We start from the raw sequence: 21,555 nt of genomic DNA, 5'->3' as shown, positions 1-21,555 counted from the left end.
ACCTCCGAACAAATTTCCAATTCAGTAATAATTGAGGACAATATTGTGCTGTGGACTTACATTCACTGAGAAATAAACTGAAATATATGAGTTTTGTTGTAAGTATATAGAAGTTACATGGAAACAGGCCATGTCAACATTATCCTCCATGTGCGCAAATATTTCTAATCACATTTACCCATCCTGTTCCTATAAGTCTTCGATTTCTTTCACCATCCACGTAGCCAGCCTTGAATATTGACATAGATTCTGCCCCAACCCGAGAAGTGATATCCACAGTCTCAACTCTCAATGAAGAAGTTTCCGCTGCCCTCTGTTCTAAATTTCTTATGCTTAATCTTGTATTTATGCTGACAGAAAAGACTCACGCTGGCAGTCTGGGCTGAATTTAAGCCCAGGATCCTTTAAGGCCAGTGTCTGACTTTCTGCACCATTCAGATTTTCCTTCCATTCTCAATCACCGTCTTGATCAACTCAGGATGTTTCAACTTGACCTGTGCCTTTGCAGTATTGGGCTCGATAACACCGAAACCATTGTTGTGTCTATGATTACTATCTGGCTATCAAAAATAAAATCATTAAATTGCTTCCCAGAAAAATATCGACTGTTGACATGCTGTTCTCCCTTCGTCAGATACAGGAGAAATGCCGTGAACAACAGATGCCCCTCTACATTGCTTTCATTGATCTCACCAAAGCCTTTGACCTCATCAGCAGATGTGGTCTCTTCAGACTACTAGAAAAGATTGGATGCCCACCAAAGCTACTAAGTATCATCACCTCATTCCATGACAATATGAAAGGCACAATTCAACATGGTGGCTCCTCCTCAGAGCCCTTTCCTATCCTGAGTGGCGTGAAACAGGGCTGTGTTCTCGCACCCACACTTTTTGGGATTTTCTTCTCCCTGCTGCTTTCACATGCGTTCAAGTCCTCTGAAGAAGGAATTTTCCTCCACACAAGATCAGGGGGCAGGTTGTTCAATCTTGCCCGTCTAAGAGCGAAGTCCAAAGTACGGAAAGTCCTCATCAGGTAACTCCTCATTGATGACGATGCTGCTTTAACATCTCACACTGAAGAGTGCCTTCAGAGTCTCATCGACAGGTTTGCAGCTGCCTGCAATGAATTTGGCCTAACCATCAGCCTCAAGAAAACAAACATCATGGGGCAGGATGTCAGAAATGCTCCATCCATCAATATTGGCGACCACGCTCTGGAAGTGGTTCAAGAGTTCACCTACCTAGGCTCAACTATCACCAGTAACCTGTCTCTAGATGCAGAAATCAACAAGCGCATGGGAAAGGCTTCCACTGCTATGTCCAGACTGGCCAAGAGAGTGTGGGAAAATGGCGCACTGACACGGAACACAAAAGTCCGAGTGTATCAGGCCTGTGTCCTCAGTACCTTGCTCTATGGCAGCGAGGCCTGGACAACGTATGTCAGCCAAGAGTGACGTCTCAATTCATTCCATCTTCGCTGCCTCCAGAGAATACTTGGCATCAGGTGGCAGGACCGTATCTCCAACACAGAAGTCCTCGAGGCGGCCAACATCCCCAGCTTGTACACACTACTGAGTCAGCGGCGCTTGAGATGGCTTGGCCATGTGAGCCGCATGGAAGATGGCAGCATCCCCAAAGACACATTGTACAGCGAGCTCGCCACTGGTATCAGACCCACCGGCCGTCCATGTCTCCGCTATGAAGACGTCTGCAAACGCGACATGAAATCCTCTGACATTGATCACAAGTCGTGGGAGTCAGATGCCAGCGTTTGCCAGAGCTGGTGGGCAGCCATAAAGACGGGGCTAAAATGTGGCGAGTCGAAGAGACTTAGTAGTCGGCAGGAAAAAAGACAGAGGCGCAAGGGGAGAGCCAACTGTGCAACAGCCCCGACAAACAAATTTCTCTGCAGCACCTGTGGACAAGCCTGTCACTCTAGAATTGGCCTTTATAGTCACTCCAGGCGCTGCTTCACAAACCACTGACCACCTCCAGGCGCGTATCCATTGTCTCTCGAGATAAGGAGGCCCAAAGAAAGAAAATTGCTTCCCAGAAAAAGAGGGGAAAAACTGCTATTCAGTGTTGTCACTGCTTGTCACATTCTGAAATGTTTGACTCCTTTGGCCAGGAAAGGAGTTTAGTATAATTTATAAGAATGATATCAAGTTCAATTCAGCTCAGCAGAGGTTAAGTCCACAACACACGGCTTATAGGAAATGTAGATTAGATTCAAATGAAGTGCCTATCCATAATGATGCTTCCGCATATCATTTCAACCTGAGTCAGTGGCAGTTCGTTTATACATTCCAGTAAATGTTCAAACTTATTGAGATTGATTTAAATTGCAACAACCCCCCCCCCCCCCCCCCGCCCCCACCCAAGTGATAATGAAGAATGGGAGGGATTAAGGTCTGGCAGAGTCTATTAACTGGCAGAGACAGCACCGTTCCCATCCAGCAACATGTTATCGCCAACGATTTTGAAGTCAGCCGAGATTTGCGCTGCAGGCAAGCGATGGCTTAATTTAAATGTCAAAGTCCAGAACCTGAAAATGCCTTTGGTGCCATGTGATTTTTTTTTACAAAGATTTAGGTCAGACCCACCAGAGATGGGATGCAGCAGTGTGGCCAGAAGAGGCCAAAGACATAGCAACAGACGCCTTTCCCATGCGCTTGTTGATTTCTGCATCGAGAGACAGGTTACTGGTAACAATTGAACCTAGGCAGGTGAACTCTTGAACCACTTCTAGAGCGTAGTCGCCAATATTGATGGATGGAGCATTTCTGACGTCTTGTCCCATGATGTTAATTTTCTTGAGGCTGATGGTTAGGCCAAATTCATTGCAGGCAGCCGCAATCCTGTCAATGAGTCTCTGCAGACACTCTTCTGTGTGGGATGTTAATACAGCATTGTCAGCAAAGAGGAGTTCCCTGATGAGGACTTTCCGTACTTTGGACTTCGCTCTAACATGGGCAAGGTTGAACAACCTGCCATCTGATCTTGTGTGGAGGAAAATTCCTTCTTCTGAAGATTTGAACGCATGTGAGAGCAGCAGTGAGAAGAAGATCCCAAACAGTGTAGGTGCGAGAACACAGCCCTGTTTCACGCCACTCAGGATAGGAAAGGAATCTAATGAGGCACCGCTGTGCTGAATAGTGCCTATCATATTGTCATGGAATGAGGTGATGATACTTAGTAACTTTGGAGGACATCCTTCTTTGCTAGTAGTCTGAAGAGACCACGTCTACTGACAAGGTCAAAGGCTATGGTGAGATCAATGAAAGCAATGTAGAGGGGCATCTGTTGTTCGCCGCATTTCTCCAGTAGCTGGCGAAGGGAGAACAGCATGTCAATGGTGGATCTCTCTGCTCGGAAGCCAAACTGTGCCTCAGGGCAGACACGCTCAGCCAGCTTCTGGAGTCTGTTTAAAACGACTTGAGCGAAGACTTTCCCCATTATGCTGAGCAGGGAGATTCCATGGTAGTTGTTGCAGTCACTGCGGTCAACCTTGTTCTTTTAGAGGGTGATGATATTGGCATCGCGCATGTCCTGTTGTACTACACCCTCATCCCAGCACAGGCAAAGCAGTTCATGGAGTGCTGAGAGTATAGCAGGCTTGGCACTCTTGATTATTTCAGGGGTAATGCCGTCCTTTCCAGGGGCTTTTCCACTGGCTAGAGAATCAATGGCATCATTGAGTTCTGATTTTGTTGGCTGTTCGTCCAGCTCATCCATGACTGGCAAAGACTGAGGGCGGTCTCAGTGACAAGATTTTCCCTGGAGTACAGTTCTAGGTAGTGCTCCACCCAGCGGTCCATTTAATTGCTTTGCTCAGTGATCATGTCCCCTGATTTAGACTTGAGGGGGACGATCTTCTTGATGGTTGACCCAAAAGCTCTCTTGATGCCATCATATATTCCTCTGATGTTTCCGCTGTCGGAAGCCAGCTGAATACAACTGCATAGGTGTTGCCAGTAGTCATTTGCACAGCGCCTGGCTGTTCTTTGTGCAGCGCTTCTGACTACTTTAAGTGCTACGGATGTTAACGTGCTGGGGGCTTTCTTGTATTTCAGCAGTGCAGTGCGCTTAGCGGCTATGACAGGTTCCAGCTCTTCAAAGTGAGATTGAAACCAGTCTGCATTCTGCTTCTCACATTTGCCATAGGTGGTCATTGCTGAGTCATAGATGGCTTCTCTGATGTGGGCCTACTTCATCTCTGCATCCCCTGTAGGAGTGTTTTGAAGGGCTTTTTCAAGTGAATTTAGAAACTTATGTCACAGCTGTGGATAAGAAATTCTGTTAGTGTTGATAGTATTGTATAGTGTTATAAAGCCATGTTTCATCAAAAATAACTATTTATTGAGTGGATTGAAACCACAGGATAAGTTTTATAAAAGACTGAGGAACAGTACTTTTAAAATGGCTGAATATTTACATGACTTTATCTTGCAATTTTACAAAGCTATCAGAAAGGAGCCGGGCTGTCTGGAAGTGAACCACCAGAACAATTAGCTTAGACGAGTGTGAATGGCCCATTGCCTGAACTACTCACAGACCTTCAGTCTAATTTGAAACAAAAACAAGAAATGCTGGATTCACTCAGCAGGTCTGGCAGCATCTGTGGAAAGAGAAGCAGAGTTAACGTTTCGGGTCAGTGACCCTTCTTCGGAACTGACTTTTACTTCAGTCTAATTTGTTTATTCTGGTGGCTGCAGACTGATCAGTTAAACTCACCACTTTAGACAATGGACATGGAATGAGGGTTTCTCAGCTTACTGTGACCATATTTGTTAAATGGCTAGATTGGGGACAGAGGTCATGTGGTAGCAAGCTAACCCTTTGTGTTCGAAAAAGACTGCTTCTCCAGAGTGAATCAGAATCCACCAGACATTGACGGGATAACAGTGGGGAGTTAACTCATGGTATCGCTCTCTCTCTTTCCCTCTCTTTCCAGCCATTCTTCAAGTGTGTGCCCTGCCTGTACATGATCAGCCAAACACTGCAGGCAGCATCTTCAACATAAACCAAACAGTTGCTGCCTTCAGAGGAAAAGACAGAGATCATCCGTCAAGACTATAAATCGTCTCTGCGCAGAATCTGAGAAAAATCACCGAACATGGCCTGAGACCATCCAACACATCAATGTACAGGATTTGTATATGATTGCCTTAAATACTCTTAAATAAATTAACCTACCCTCCCTCCTTTTAACCTACTTCTGTGTGTGTGCGTTAGAGCATTTTCTTTCATTTTTATTTATCAGGTATTAAGAACAATAAACACGAGTTCCTTTTCTTATAAACCTTACAAAAAACCTGTCTGTGTGTATCTTTTACAGTCACAGCACTTGAACAGTTAGACACTCACTAAATTGACAAGCAGATTCTTTCTAAAACATCTTCTGTGGTCAACCGAGAGGTGAAAAGAGAGGGGAGCCATTCTACCTCTTCTCACCTGGCTGAAACAATAGACACTTGGCATCGACCTTAAGTCTATACCTATGTTGTCTACATTTATGCACAATAGATATTTCACTAACATTGAACGAAAACAAAGAAAATGAAATCTAATCAAGCTCAAAATATGGAGAGTTAATGTTTTTATTTGGTTGACAGAACATTACAGGTTTAGCTTCAATTAGATGTTCCCCACCTAGTACATATCTCTTAAGATTTGTTGAAACCGAATTTAAAACGCACAAAAAGAATATTAATTACATGCATATAACGACTCTCAGCAAGGATCCTATAGTCAGTTGATGAAGCCAGGCAGTCAATAGGTTGTTATCAATTCTTCTCCCAGGAGTCCCAGGGGTCTCTTAGTTGCTTCTTTCTTCTGTACCTGGAGCTTGTGCTCTCTACTCCTTCTGTCCCAGTGTCATGAGGCAATCTCGAACACACATTGTTATGACTGAGGCAGGAGGAATGCACTGTCTCTTGTTCCACTTCTCACAGGTCACAACATATATTTAAATATGTACCCAGAAAGGGAAAAAGAGCTTTCCAAAGGGAGTTAAGGCAGCTTGAACTAACTAGGGGAAGATTCAATGCACCCAGTGAAGACATCGCTCGTGAGGGAACTCCCCCTAGCTCAGGTCTGAGTGCTGAGCTATTAAAGTTCTCCCAATTGATACCAAAGTTCAATGAGGGTAATGTGGAAGCATTTTTCATCTCTTTTGAAAAACTTGCAAAACAGCTGAAGTGGCCAGCAGAGAGCTGGGCCCTGTTATTGCAAAGCAAACTAACAGGAAAAGCCCATGAGATTTATTCACTGTTGTGTGCAGAGAGTTCGTCAGACTATGAGATGACCAAAAATGCTATCCTGAGTGCATATAATTTGGTACCAGAGGTGTACCGCCAAAAATTCTGAACCCTTCGAAAGCAGGCTGAACAAACTTACCTCGAGTTTGAAAGAGTTAAGCAACTCGCTTTGGACCTGAGGATATGGATATTCAAGATCTAGACCACATCTGAAAACCTCAGAGAGGTGATCCTTCTGGAGTTCAAAAACTCGCTTCCCCTTTCCATTATAACCCACGCGGAGGAACAAAAGGTTCCAAGAGCCAGGCAGGCAGCAACCCTGGCTGATGAATATATGCTCATCCACAAGCCCTTACCCCAAGGGTAACCCTTCCCTAGTCACCTCCAAAAAATTGAAAAGGATAAATGGTGGGAGGGTGATAGTTGTCAAAATTCATTCCAGGTGGTGTAGAGGCATCATGAACACATGCTATGCCAAATGATGATTTTTAATCCATTGTTTGGAAATTTTGAAATAAAGAATTAAACTTTAAAAAGAAAGCAGGAGACAAGGAATTTGAATTAAACTTTAAAAAGAAAGCAGCTAAAATGGCCACCACAATTTGCATTGAAATACTTCATATACCAAGGTATCGAGGTGGAGACGAATGTCTGGTTAATCTTCAACCAGAACAATGGCTTGTGAATTTTGAATGAGCTACCTGTCATACCTCCATTAACAAGACAATCAAAGCCATCTTGGAACATTAACACTGGTGGAGAAGAACCTCAAAGGGTAAAAACTGAAACAATGGGGCTCTGAGAGATTGGAATTTAGACATTATCTAATTAAATTTCAAAAGAGAGAATACATTGGACAATCATGTGACCGTCTCTCCATCTGTGTGAAAACTGGCATTTCTTTTCACCACAGCAGACAAGCACCTGCTTTTGACCAGTGCAGCACCCAAGTGGGGGTCTGTCTGTCTATCTCTCTCTCTCTCTCCAGGCAACACTGTAAGTTCAAACCCTGCCTGCAGACTGCAAAACAACCAAGTCTATCATTGTTGCAAACAGTGACCCTGGGGAGAAAACCATCTATATCAATGCCTCCAAGAAAACCCTGAACCAGATGGCCACCTCTACCAGCTGGGAACATCAGGACCATGAATTCATCTGGAAGACAACTGAATGATTAGACTCCTGTTACGACCAGGTCAGGAAGGGGTCTTAGGCTCCCCTCTGGTCCCTTTCCTGGTTTGGCCATAACCGGGTTTAAAACAGTGTTTTAACTTAACCCCTCAATGAGTCTTTTCTCACTGTTCTCTAATTGTAATTGTAAATGAACCAATCAGACAGGCTTTCTTAGGTTTAAACAAGAAAGATGTAAGTTTATTAGTCTTATCACTCTAACTCAGTTAAAATTACTAAAATACGTGATGCCACTATGCTAGCATGCATACAAGATAAACACACATACACAAATAGAAAGGGGAGGGTGGGGATAGAATTAAAGGGGAAGGTTTAAGTAGGGCTGGCAATAAATAGAATTCAGTTACTGCCTTTTGGTTTGGATGTAAAGTTCTTGATTGGAGGTGAGGTCTTGCAGTTCTTACTGGGGTCCAGTGCACACTTTCAAACTTGTTTTTCTGGTACCAGAAGGCTGAAGAGGTCCTCTGTCTTGAGGCTTAAGCTGCTTTCATGTATCACTGGGACTTTGCTTGAGAGAGAAAGAGAGAGAGAGGGACTATCCTTCTCTTTGGTCTTCAAATTGCAGTCTGCCCCAAACCTTTCTGTGAGGCACAATTCAAACAGTTCCCAGTCTAGCCAGCAGGTAAGTCATGTGACCAGCTTTTTGTTTGAAACAGCATCATCTGGGGAGGATTGTTGATTCTTCAAAGCTTACTGGACACACTTGGTGGGGGGGTTGGAGTACTGGCTCTTACACAGACAAGATGTGGATCATCACTGTTGACAATGAATCAATTGAATTAATTAATTGAATCAGAGAGCACTTCCATTGTTTCTCTAGTCTCTCAGAATGCAAATGTACAGCCATGTTTTAGCTGTTCAGCTCTGTGGTCCTTTTAAACAAATTATGTTCAATGTCCAGTAAAAAGTTCAGGTAGTGTTCCATATGACGAAATTAATATGTTTCAATTTGGCAGGTGTGATTTCCGTCACACTCCACAGACTGTATATTCTTTTATTTGTTCTGGACTCTAATCCAACCAATCTATTGTTCTTCACTCTGTAACCTACTTGTGTGTGTGATTCTTGTGTGTGTATGTGTGTGAAAGTTGGAGCACAGTTTATTATTTTCTTAGATCAGGTTTTGGGTTTAAGTACAATAAACTAAACTCTTGCTTAAACTTAAGAAAACCTGCCTGATTGGTTCTTTTATGATCATAGCACATAAAGGGTTAAACACTCACTGAATTGGTAAGCACATCCACTGTTTTAAAAGAAATAAACCCTGTTGTGGTGAAACAAGGAGAGGGACAAGAGCCTTTTGATCCCTCCTCACCTGATCATAACAGTTTGGTTACTTTTACTTCCCCTTACTCTGAAGACCATCTTGTAGGGGCATCCTGTTTCCCCATGAGTCCCCCATCTGGGGGTATTTGTCTCACTGGTTCAAAAGGGTTCCATTATATAGTTATCAGCTTAATTTATCAGCTTGTACAAAACAATAGTAATTTATTGTTAAAGTCAAAAGGTTTAGGCATGAATCATTACGCACTCTTTTAAAACATCAGCCTGTTTAGACAATGGTCTCTTGTCCAGACATGTCCTCACTTTTTCATTGTCCATTTTAGCACTTAAGTTATATTCGGACCTGCAGTGGACATTTCTCTGGCTGGATCCAACTGTCTAGTGTCTTATGACCCAAACTTCTCTTTACTACTTCATGTTATAGTTTTTCTGTACCTTAAACTTTACAATAACAGGATACTGCTTGCATGGCTAGCATAGTTTGCACGTTTATAGTTCCTTTTCCAGCATGATGCATAGTTTCACCAAGAGCTAATTTTACCAATAATTAACAGTTTTGTCGAGCCCATGGCTGAAGTTTAGCTTTAACATTGTAAAATCATCACCATATTGTGACACTTGGAGATGAATTTTAAATCCCCTCCGCCATCGGGAATGTTGGCAGGGGGTCAATGAAGATCGTTGTAGTGGAAGCCCACCACCAACCCCAACAGCGACAGGCCCCGTGCCGATCTCAGCAATGGCCAGGCCTCGTGTTGGCCGCCCCGCCGCTCAGTGACAGGACCCCCATTTAAATATGTAAACTAATTTACATACCTGATTTAATGAGGGTCCAATCGCCTCCTTAATTGCTGCACCAATCTTCATTCGGGCGGACGACAATGCCACGCTTTCGAATCCCCATTCGCAGAAATGTGGCGCAACACCTGCAGGGAGGGGGAGGAGGATATTCTTTCTGTGCGGGAGGAGGGAACGGGGTTAAAATGCTACGGATTGGTTGGAGGGGTGATGGGAAGGGGAAAAGTTGCCGAACTTTGGGGTGGGAGGCGGGGAAGGTCAAATTTTAAATATGTGTTCCGGAATGGAAAAGGGCAGGAATGTTGTGATTTGCCATTGGGAGTGAGAGAGTGCATGGTACATTTATTTTGTTTAGTTTTAGGAAACTTTCCCCATCCCTTTAAATTTTAAATGTGCATTGAGGGCTGTAAGCCCTTTAAAAATGGTGCTGGCACCTGTGCATTGGCGTCGGATGCCATTGCCTGTGGCAGCTCGCCCAGCCCCTCCACATCATTGCGGGGTGCGGGCGCCACGACTATGCTAATGAGCCACCGCGTTTGCAATCGCGGCGGCTCCGTGACATGGCGCCCTTGTGGGCATGCCAAATTTTGTTACTTCAGTGGCGGACTCTTAAAATGCAGCCCTTGATATTTGCAGATAAGTTTTTTTTTTAATTCTTCAAATGGCTGGATCTTTTGCTGCCTTATGAGTATTCATGTGGACCTAAAAACAACGGTCACCTGTTTTAAAAGAAAAACAAAGAATCCATTGTGGCTCTGCTTAAGAGCTCAAAGGGTTAATGTACCAACTCACAATTTCCTTCTGCCACTGTGGGGAAATATCCACTTAAAATTGAGAGCCCCAAATTTAATAATGCCCAAAACATTTTTATATGTATATTAAATTTATCAGTACAAATGTTGTTGGATGGTGAACAAAATATAAAAAAGGCTGTCAGCAGAAAGTGTTAACTTCTCTGCTTGTTTGTAAGAAGGCGCAGCAAAATATTCTCAGTTGCACATATTCGCGTCACTTCATGTCATTTAAAAAAGAAACTTCCCAATTTTTCTCCTGAAGAATTAAAAATCCAATGAAGCAGCAGAAATGATCAAAAATCATTTCTAAAATTTCTCATCAAGGAAGACAGCACTTGACATTAAACTCCAATTATTTTCAAACTTTTTAATTTTTAAAAAATGTTTCCAACCCAAGATTTTCCAGTACAACCAATGTAATTAAACAATAAGAATCACCTCAGAAGTCCCAAAAATCCAATTGTTACAACCGAGGTGGGAGGAGTGCACTGTTTATTCTAGTCCCATTTCTCCACAGGTTACAACATATATTTTAAATTTTCCCACTTACTGATACGATCAATCGTAAACTCTATTTTTCCCAGAACAGAACACACTGACCAGGTTTCTTAATGAACAACAAAATTATCAGTTTATTATAGAACAAGTCTTAACTAGTAATGAAGTAAAGCATAAACACACAGATTTTAAAAAAAAATTTAAAGTCCCCTTTTTACCTTAGCCACATTTTAAAGTCCCTTTTTTAACATTAGCCCCTCACACACTCATACATACACCAGTTAACCGGAAAAATAAAAGGGATTTTTTAAAAATTCAGAGCTCTGTTACAGACATAAAGCATTTGGACTGATTACTTGCTCATATTTGAAGAAAACAACAGATGAGATATGTTGTTCCAAAACTGGCATACAGTCTAACTTCCGAGTACATGTAGACAGGTCACTAGGCTCTTTTGGAACAGTTCTTTTCAGGTGACGTTGAGAATTATTTTTAGCAGCCTTTCTTCAAAGACAGGAAATGAGATGAATTGACACAGTGAACTTCTCAGTGTCTTTTAAAGATTTGCTGGAAAAAGAACTAGGTTGTGATCATCTCTCCTTCCTTCATTGCTTCTTCAGGTTAACTTTATCAGCCGCTCAGAAGGTACCTAGAAGGTAAAACACACTCTGACTGCTACAACCAAAAGCTTGTGAGTTTTCTGCCCTCTCAGGTGTGCGCTGCTGCTGCCAGGCTTGTCTAATCAAGGGGTGTTTCTGACTTCTCTGCCCACATTTTTCTCCTGTTACCAGGGTTTCTGTTCTATTTTTAACTTGAGTCATGTGACAACCAGTAACCTTGTTGCCAACTAGTTCTTTCAGTGCCCTGTTGAAAAAAAAAACTGGTCCAACATTTCTTCAGTTTGACTGTTGTTATGTCCAGGTGGGAAAGGGGTCTAGGGTTCCCTCTCAGCCTTCACCTGGTCTTACAGTGACAGGGTTTAATTTTAAACACACCTTTTTTTTAGCTCCCCCTTCGTGAATCCTTGATCACTAACTTCCAATTATAAGGTAAAGAAACTAGGCAAACAGGTTTTCTTAGGTTTAAAGAAAAAAAGGTTGAACTTTATTAAACTTAAACTCTAATTCAGTTAATGCCTATGGATATGTGACACGCCCATACTAGCATGCATACGCGATACATACATGCAGATAGAGACAGAAAAGAACAGAAGAAATAAAGTGGAAAGTTTGAGGCAATATCTGAAGATGGTTTTGGTTACTGTTCTTCAAGCTCATTGTAAAGTCCTTGATTATAGGTAGGTCTAGATTTTCGTTGGTGTCCTGTATTCATCTTAAACCTTGGTCGATGTCGGAGACTTTTCTCTCTTGCTGTTCATGAGTCCTCAGTGGGTCCAGAGGTTTGTGAAAAAGAGATGGGAGCAGACAGGAGAGGACTTCTCACTCCAGGACCAAACAGTCTTTGAGTTCAAACTCTCTATGGCTAGTTCAAAAACCCCTGGACCAGCCAGTTAGTCATGTGACCAGCTGGTTTAACCCGTTTATGGATTGTATCACCTTAGCGGTCTCTAGAATGCTCCTCTTACACACAATACCTGGTGATCAAAGTCCATTTTAGGATAAGTGGATAAAAGAAGTAACCTCTCTTGTCCCTATTGGTATGCTAATGTCCTCCATCCAAGTTTGGCAGCCCTTGTAACAGGCCTTCTCTTCTTCCCAGCAACAATTTGAAATTTAATGTCTATATGGTGAAATTAGTATGCCTCATTCTTGGCAGGTGGGGGCCAGCATGACACTATGAATTCCTCAAAGAATATTTTAACAAAAAAAATCACTTCCATAACATAATTCAAATGGTTAAATATTTAAGAAATTCAAAATTTCCAATTCTTATATCTGCATGTCTTATGTCCAGATCTAAAGACCTCCACATAATTTAACAAAATAATAATCAGAATTGTACTGTGAAATGCCTGACTGCAATGAAAGTCAGGTTTTCACAATTTAATAGGTTAGTTAACCTCAATTACTCCAATTAATTAAGACCAAACATTTTATTAAGTAAACACAACAGAGAACAGATAAAACAAAATAGCACATGCTTACAAAAAAATTATATCATCTGTTTTGTTCTTTCTTCAGGTGCCTTTCCAAATGACTGTAGAAACATTGAATAGAACTGAAGAAAAGTTTATCTTACACAGTGAAATAAAATCTTCAACATTCTTACACCAAAGGGTTAAGAGGGCAGAGCTCTGAAACATCCACACTAACTTTTTTAATTTAAAATGTAATCCAAGTATTTCTTCAACTCTGGTTGCACAAACTTAAATTGAAGTGAACACATTCAACAATCCACACTTTCGGATCAGAGCAGGGCAAGGACAGTGCTGCCAGTTGCTGTGAAGGTGATGGTGGCCCTAAGTTTCTTTGCATCGGTATGAAAACTCAGAAGCTAGGCCATGAAGGATGGAACAATGAAGTCAAGACTTTATTCATTTATTAACTCTTATTTGCAAAGAGAGACATTACATACAAAACAGCACAGCCCTCTTTCAGCCTTGTCCCATCTACAAGATGCACTACAGCAAAGCACAAAGGCTCCTTAGACAGCACCTTCCAAACCTGCGGCCTCTACCACTAGAAGGACAAGGGCAGCAGATGCATGGGAACACCACCACCTGCAAGTTCGTCTCCAAGCCACACACCATCCTGACTTGGAACTGTATCGCCGTTCCTTCACTTTTGCTGGGTCAAAATCCTGGAACTCCCTTAACAGCATTGTTGGTGTACCTACCCTACATGGACTGCAGCGGTTCAAGAAGGCAGCTTCTCAAGGGCAATTAGGGAATGGACAATAAATGCTGGCCTGGCCAGTGACGCCTACATCCCATGAAAGAATAAAAAAGAAAAGCCTGCTCCTATATATATATATATATATGAGCACCAATTAATACCCTTCAACTGAATACAATTAACACCCAACTGATATGCAATTAACAGACTTCCATCTCCGTCTTTAAATAAAATTAACAAAAATAGACTTTGTCTATACAACCAAACTGTCAAAAAAAGACTTCCATACTATGTACAAAGCCTTATATTGTGAGATGACCCTCATCCAGGATGCTTAACAATTTCTTTCTACACTCCTCATCAACTAGACCTGCATCTTTTGCAGAATTTTTAACTGTCGACAAGTTGTTAAGTTACTTTATGACGGTTTGTTTATTTTCTCTCTTATCGTTATCAACTGATGGCATTAATATTTGCCTAACATTCTGATGAGAAAGATCAGGCTTTAAGGGGATAATATAACGTTCTGATTGGGTAAATTATAGATCAACCAATCTCCCCAAAATAATTGCCTTATCATGTTACATGTCAAGTTTCATTTGTGCCTTTTTCATGGAAGGTTTACTCAGAAGCATAGGTATCTCATTCAAGACTATACCTATACACATAAAATAGCTTTTTCCAGCTATGTTACATGGAATTTTCACTTTCCTGAGTGCCCTTAATGTATTTTCATCAACAAACCTAAAGTAGTACCTTCACATTCCTTAACCTTGCATCAATATCACTACTCCGTGAATCAAGATAATATTTTAACCAATCTAGCCCATATACCATTGAAGTACATGCATTATCTAATTGTTATGGCCAGGTGGGAAATGTGTGGCTGGTTTCCACTGGTCAGCTCCCAACTGACCACAGATAGTGCTTTTGTTTAAATTTGTGCTTCTGTCCCTGTGTTTTGTTGGCTAAATAAACAGATAGCGATAGGTTTGCTCATGCGTATAAACTGAAGATTAAATATTTATTGAACAGTAATCACTGGAAATATTTGCAACACCACCCACACATGCATTCACTCTTTCATGCACACTCAAGAAAAGATAGATAGAAGGTAAAGGTTAAGAGCTCAAGGTGTAAATGTCTGCTGTTTTCAAGAAAAACCTGTGGGATCCTCTTGGAGGTAGGTTTTAAAGTTTCAGGCCTGTTTTCTGGTTGCCGTGCCCTTGCCGGGTTGCTGTAGTCTCCTGGCAGTCAACACTTCTGTTTGAAGACAATATTCACAGGTTGAGCAGTAACTGCTGCAGTTATAGAGTCATAGAGTCGTACAGCATAGAAACAGGCCCTTCGGCCCACCACGTCCATGCGACCATAATGCCTATCTATACTAATCCCACCTGCCTGCATTAATTCCATATCCCTCTATGCCTTGCTCATTCAAGAACCTGTCCAGGTGCCTCTTAAATGTTGCTACTGTTCCTGCCTCCACCACCTCCTCAGGCAGCTCATTCCAGATAACCACTATTCTTTGTGTGAAAAATTTACCCCTTTGATCCCCTTTAAACCTCCTCCTTCTCTTACAATGGGAAACAGACTCTGGCTATCTACCCTATCTATGCCTCTCATAATTTTATATACCTCTATCATGTACCCTCTCAGCCTCCTTCGCTCCAGGAAAAACAGACCCCGCCTACCCAATCTCTCTTTATAACTCAAGCCCTCCAAACCAGGCAACATCCTTGTGAATCTTTTCTGTACCCTTTTCTGCACCCATCATCCACTTTGGACCTATAAAGTAGAGAACAGGGTACTTTCTAAATGGTAGAGAGTTAGAAACAGTGGAAGTCCACACATTTTCCTACATTGAAATCCATTTGCCACAGTTTTGCCAATTCTCAATCTATTAATATTTCTTCGTAATTTTATGCTTCCATATACACTGCTACCTGTCCAGGTACACAGATCATTAAAATGTCATGAACAGCTACAGATAGTTGTCTCAAATGTTGGCCTTTATATCTAGACGACTCGAATACAAAGGGGTAGCAGTCATGCTTCAGCTTTACAAAGCCCTGGTTAGACCACACCTGGGGTTACTGGGAGCAGTTCTGGGCACCACACCTTAGGAAGGACATATTGTTTGCCAACTCATTTCAGTAGGGTTCAACTGTCTTCGCAGGAATTGATCTCTCTCCCTCTCAGCCTTGTGCGGAACAAAAGATGGCTTTCAATATTCTCCCTCTGGCTGGAGATCTCAGACTGATGACTTATGACTTCCTTTGTTCTCCAAAATGGTTACCTTTAAAGGAAAATTCATAAAGTGCTAGTTTTGCCATGTGACTTTAGGCTTTTGGTTTATGAGGAGCTATACAATGGCTTCTGATCTCAGTCCATTTTGGTAAGATGAGGAATATTCATACTTCAGTGTAGTGATTGTAACTGGAGACGGAGCATCTGTAAATGCCTTTGTTTTAGCTCACTTTGTGGATACCTCACATCCATGTTGATGAGCTGTTTATTTCAATGCAGACAGGGTTAATGAGTTTCAATTCTTGCAGACATGGATGTATATTTCAGTGCAGGAGGAAATTTGTGTCATCTGACTTTGTCCTCCATTTTGTTAAAGGCAAGCGTACCAGTCTTTTTAAATTGTTCCTTTTTTTATAAGTCTGCAGTTTGTTTTTGTACTTCCATCACTGCACTTCCTGCGAGCATGATATAATACTGTACAATTAAAGGAGTCCACGACTAATACATTCATCACAGGATTAAAGCTCCTTGGATGGAATTTTATGGTCTCCCACTTGGCGGGTTTGGAGGCAGGTAGAGAAAAAAATTGAGTGAGACTGTGGCAGGGCTGGGGGTAGGGGGGTTGTTGTTAGGGAACCCTGCCACCATCCCACCTCCGCCAAAATTTAGTCAAGCAGGAAAGCCTGTGAACGGCCTTCTCGCCCCGCCACCAATTGAGGCCCTTAACTGTGTAATTAATCCCTAATTAAGAGCCTCATCCCACCACCGCCACAATTAGCCATGCAGCAGACAGCCCTGTCACCGCACGGGAAGCATGGCATGGAAACCCGTGCGGGCTATTTCCCAGCTGTGGGGACGGAGTGAGGGGTCCCTTGTTCGAAGGCACTTAGTGCCTGAATGAGGGACCTGGCATCGGGAAGAGGGGGACCTGCTCAGGGCCTCCCCCATACCTTTGCTGCCGACCCCCCTCCCCCGCGACTCCACTCGCAAGACCCATCAGCACCACCCTCCCCCACAACCTTGACCAACCCTAAGCCTGGTTCCAGCGCTGCTCCTTGATGTCTGGTCGCTGCAGCTACAGCAACAGCCATCACCTGAGCAGGATCCTGAATCCTATGGAAGGCCTGCTGTCAAGTTAAGTGATTGGCACTAAATTCTGTGAGCCTTCCGTAAAAGAGGCGATGTAGGGATCTTGGCGTCAGTTTCCCCTGATGTCGAGACCCCCGCTGCCAGATTAAAATTCCACCCCTTGTCACTCGTATAATCTGTTCAGATTTATCGTTATCTTCATCCTCTTCCTCAGAACTATCTTCTCCGTGTGTCATTTCAAAGACCTGCCTCTTCACTCTGGGCAATTTACCACATAATGGTATTTGAAGTCACATCTAAAGCATCTATTAATTTTCCCTTAGGCATTCCTGGGATTCATTCATCCATGATTACAGTTCCAATTTCATCTTCTGCTGATATAACCAGATTTATTATACATACTTTCATCACAATTCCACCTGCCTTTAATCCTTCTGTTGCATCAACGCCTGCATCTAGGTATCTGATCCTATTCGTCATATCTGTCTGGAGGACATCCTGCTCCCCTAAGGGAAGTGCACCGCTCTGCTCCTGGGCTGAACTTTATCCTCGTCGGACGGGAACCATACACCGACCGAAAAGTCAGTGGTGATCCCGCCCCCGCCAGGCCTGGGGATCCAGTCTGGATTTTGTGGTCCCCAGGCCTTTAACTGGGCTTAAGCAGGACTTCCACCTCATTGAGGCAGGAAATCCCACCTAATGGAGCTACCTGTCAAAGAGTGGGCCAGCAGCTCTTAGTCCTAGCAGTGCCACAGGGAGCTGCAACCGAGCTTCAACAAGAAGAGGAAGGATGGCCCTGATTCGAAGGTGAGATTTTGGGGCCTCGCCGTGGATGATCAGTCGGGCACCGGCGAGGAAAGGGGGTGTCGACTGGGCCTGCTGGGCCTTCGAGGTGGTTGGGGCATCGGGGGTGGCCCTCCGTCAGACAGCTTCTCTCAGGCCTGGGCTGCCCGACCGGCCAAGGATAAAGTGCCCATGGCGCGGCCGGAGACCCTTAAGTGGCTGTTAACAGCCACTTAAGGGCCTTGATTGGCCTGCGGCGGGTGGGCCGGTTTCTGCTGCCGCCGCCCCGTGTAAAATGGCGGTGGAGGCGGGAGCGGCTCTGGAAGGGCCCCCCCAGCCTCCCATTCCATTTTATGCCCTACCCCAGCTGCCACCATCCCACTCTTTGGGGGAGGGGGTGTAAAATTCCAGCCCCTGTCCATCTCATGCACTCAGGCCTCCAGTGCTGCATCGAAGAAAATTGGGGCACTCTTTGGCCTGTTGCACCATTTCCACTCATTCTTGTGTTCAGAAACTCTTCCATGACATCCACCACCTGCTGCACCAGAATCCCCTTGAAGAGGTGCAGCCCAGCTTTAAGTGGTCCTAGCCTGAACCTGGGCCCCCTGCTGAGGCATGCAGCCACTCAACAGCACATTTGGCGCTTAGCTCCACACTGCTATCATTAAAATTAGCAGGTCGCACAAAGCTTACATGATGCCTGCAATACTTTGAATGGGCGTGGGATAATAGCGCATCGCAATCCCTGCACCCGTTTTCAGGGCAATTAATAGCTCAATATGTTTTACAATAAATTTGAAATGCAATTAAGTTATAATTATTTAGTCATCATTATGTTTTTTTTTAAACTTTTCAGATGCTACTATGTAAGGGTAGAGAGGAGCACTTTTAACTGGTGAGAAAACAATAGGTTTTCATACCATCGTTTTGGGTCAACATGCAGGATAACTATCTCCAGTAGGATAGCTGTAAGTTTCCTAATTGAAATAATGTTGATCTGTTCCAGTTCCTGTACACCCACTGTGAAAAAGTGACATAATTAGGGGGATGACATTCAGAGAAGCCATAAAGATAAATGGTGAGGGAAATAGAAAGGCATTCATGCAGAATGAAGTGTTTGTCTAAGTTTTGGGTTAAAGTACAATTTTGGGACTTTATAACACGAGTTTAGTCTTGCATCTAAACTAAACTATACCTGACCTGGGACCGCTTGATGTGGACAACATTTCATTTCAAAGAATTAGCCTCAATAAAAAATCAAAAAATTAATAAATGCAAGGAAATTTGACGCGGCAAGGTGATTCCATTCACCTTTTTGAGAACCCAAATATTTCAGTATCACCAGTTCTCATGCATAAATTAATTGAATGTCCTCTACTTAATTGAAAAACTACTTGAAGCAAATCGTTCCAGCTCAGCACAACTTTGGTAAGTGCACTTTTCCATTGAAAACTCTTTCCTTTGGAAATTTGAAGTAACATGATTTTCAGTTCAGTTAAATCTATTATGATAGTGTTCTATCATATTTTAAACAAAGTGAATGTAGCCACAGATATTCAGTACAATTTATCTTGTATCTTTAAATAGAAGAGCTTTATAAAATTGTGTTGTGGCGTGATAGGACACACACTTCAAGAGATTTTAAATTACATAGGCCCATTGTAAGATGTGTTTGTGTGGGAAAATCTTTTGAGTCAGGCAGATTGCTTAAGTAGTTATTGATGAATCCTCAAGCAAGCTATTATGGCCTTAGCTTTTATTCATTTTTTATCCCACCAACGTAATCAACATTCTATTCAATGTGAGTTTCAGCTTGGCAAATTAAACAAAATCATAGTTTGAAGCATAACATTTGTTTTTGAAGTAAATTAGCTCTGCCAGTGCAGTGTGATATCAATGTGTTTTGACACGGCCAGATGACGCAGCAAAGGCTAAAACCAGACAAGGGTCAGGAAAAAAACAGGACATAAAAAAGTGAAATTCTGCGTTTGCTGGAATTCTGAAATAAAAACAGAAAATGCTGGAAATATTCAGCAAGCCAGGCAGTATCTGTGGAGAGAGAAACAGTTACCGGGCTGAATTTTATAAGCCCGCCGCTGAACATGGCGGCCCGCCCACGTGGGCCACACGCCAAAGAGCCACCACGATTCCAAGCATGGTGGTTCATTTAAATAGCTGGGGCAGGCTGGCCCCCCCACCGTGGAAGGGGCGGGCTGTCTATCCCCGGCAATGGTGTCAGCTGCCTGTGCACAGGCACTGACGCTATTTTTAAAGGGTTGCCAGCCCTACTGGGAAATTTAAATATTTAAAGGGAAATGGAATTAAAATAAATAAATACATCTCGTATGACCCTCTTCCACCCCACAATAACAATTAAATTATTTATTTGCCCTTCCCCCCCAAAACACTTACCTTTACCATCTGACCTTCCCCCACCACCCCCCCCAAAACTGCACAAAATTTCAACTTCAACCCTTGCCACCAGCCCCTACACCCATGATGTTAATTTGTCTCCAATTGCTCCCCCAAACCCCCCTGAGAAACTTACTTCCCCGCCTCCCCACAAGGCCTCATTCCCCCGGACGGGAATCCGAAGGCGCAGGAGTGCTGGCCGCCGGGCGAAAGATCATGGCGGGACATCAGGAGGCAATGTGAGATGAATTAATTCACTTATTTTAATTTATTTAAATATTTAATTGCAGTCCCATCGCCGAGCAGCGGGGGGGGGGGTGGTGTGGGGGCGGCCACCACGAAGCCTCGCCGCCACCGGTAATATCGGGCTGGGCCCTGCCGTTGTTGGGGTGCATGGCGGGCCTAATCCGGGGCAATCTTAAGGCACCCCCGCTATAGATCCCGATGTCAAGGGCTCCTTAAAATTCAGCCCACCATTTCAGAGCAATAATCTTTCATCAGAACTGGGAAAAGTTAGAAATGTAATAGGTTATAGGCAAGTGAAGGGGGAGTGGGAAAGGAACAAAAGGGAAGGTCTGTGATAGGGTGGAAGGCAGGAGCGATTAAATGACAAAAGAGTTGGTGTTGCAGGGGCAAAGGGAGTGGTAATAGTACAAGTAAATAAACAATAGATGTGTCCAGAGGAGAAGTGAATGGCAGAATGCCATCCAAAAGCAAAAAAAAGTGATAAACAAGACTAAAACTGAAACCTGCAGAGAGAAAGGAAACAAAATGGAGGTAGAGATTAGTCTGAAATTGTGAAACTCAATTTTGAGTCCGGAAGGCTGTAAAGTGGCTAATCGAAAGATGAGAAGCTGTTCCTTGAGCTTACGTTGAGCTTCTTTGGAACACTACAGGAGGCCGAGGACAGAGAGTTTAGCATGAGAGCAAGGTGGAGAATTAAAATGACTGGTGACTGGAAGCTCGGGGCCATGCTTGCGGACTGAGCAGAGGTGTTCCACAAAGTGGACACCCAATCTGCATTTGGTCTCTCCAAAGTAGAACAGACTGCATTGTGAGCAACGAATACATTATTCTAAATTGAAAGAAGTACACATAAATCTCTGTTTCACCTGGAAGGAGTGTTTCCTTGTCATCACCTTCCACATCCCCAGCCTCTGTAGTCAACGGATCATTCTCCATCATTTTGGCCACCTCCAGTGTCATGGCACCACCAAATACATCTTCCCTTTCCCTCCCCTTTCAGTATTCCGAAGGGATCCTTCCCTCCATGACACTCTGGTGCACTCCTCAGTTACCCCCAATACCCCCACCCCTTCCTGTGGCACCTTTCCACTCAAGTGCAGTAATGCAACACCTGCCTTTTTATCTCCTCTCTCCTCACCGTCCAAGGCCACGATCA

The sequence above is a fragment of the Heterodontus francisci genome, chromosome 8 (assembly GCF_036365525.1).
Source record: "Heterodontus francisci isolate sHetFra1 chromosome 8, sHetFra1.hap1, whole genome shotgun sequence".
Lineage (NCBI taxonomy): Eukaryota > Metazoa > Chordata > Chondrichthyes > Heterodontiformes > Heterodontidae > Heterodontus > Heterodontus francisci.
The sequence above is the reverse complement of the archived record's forward strand: the minus strand, read 5'-3'. Positions refer to the sequence as shown.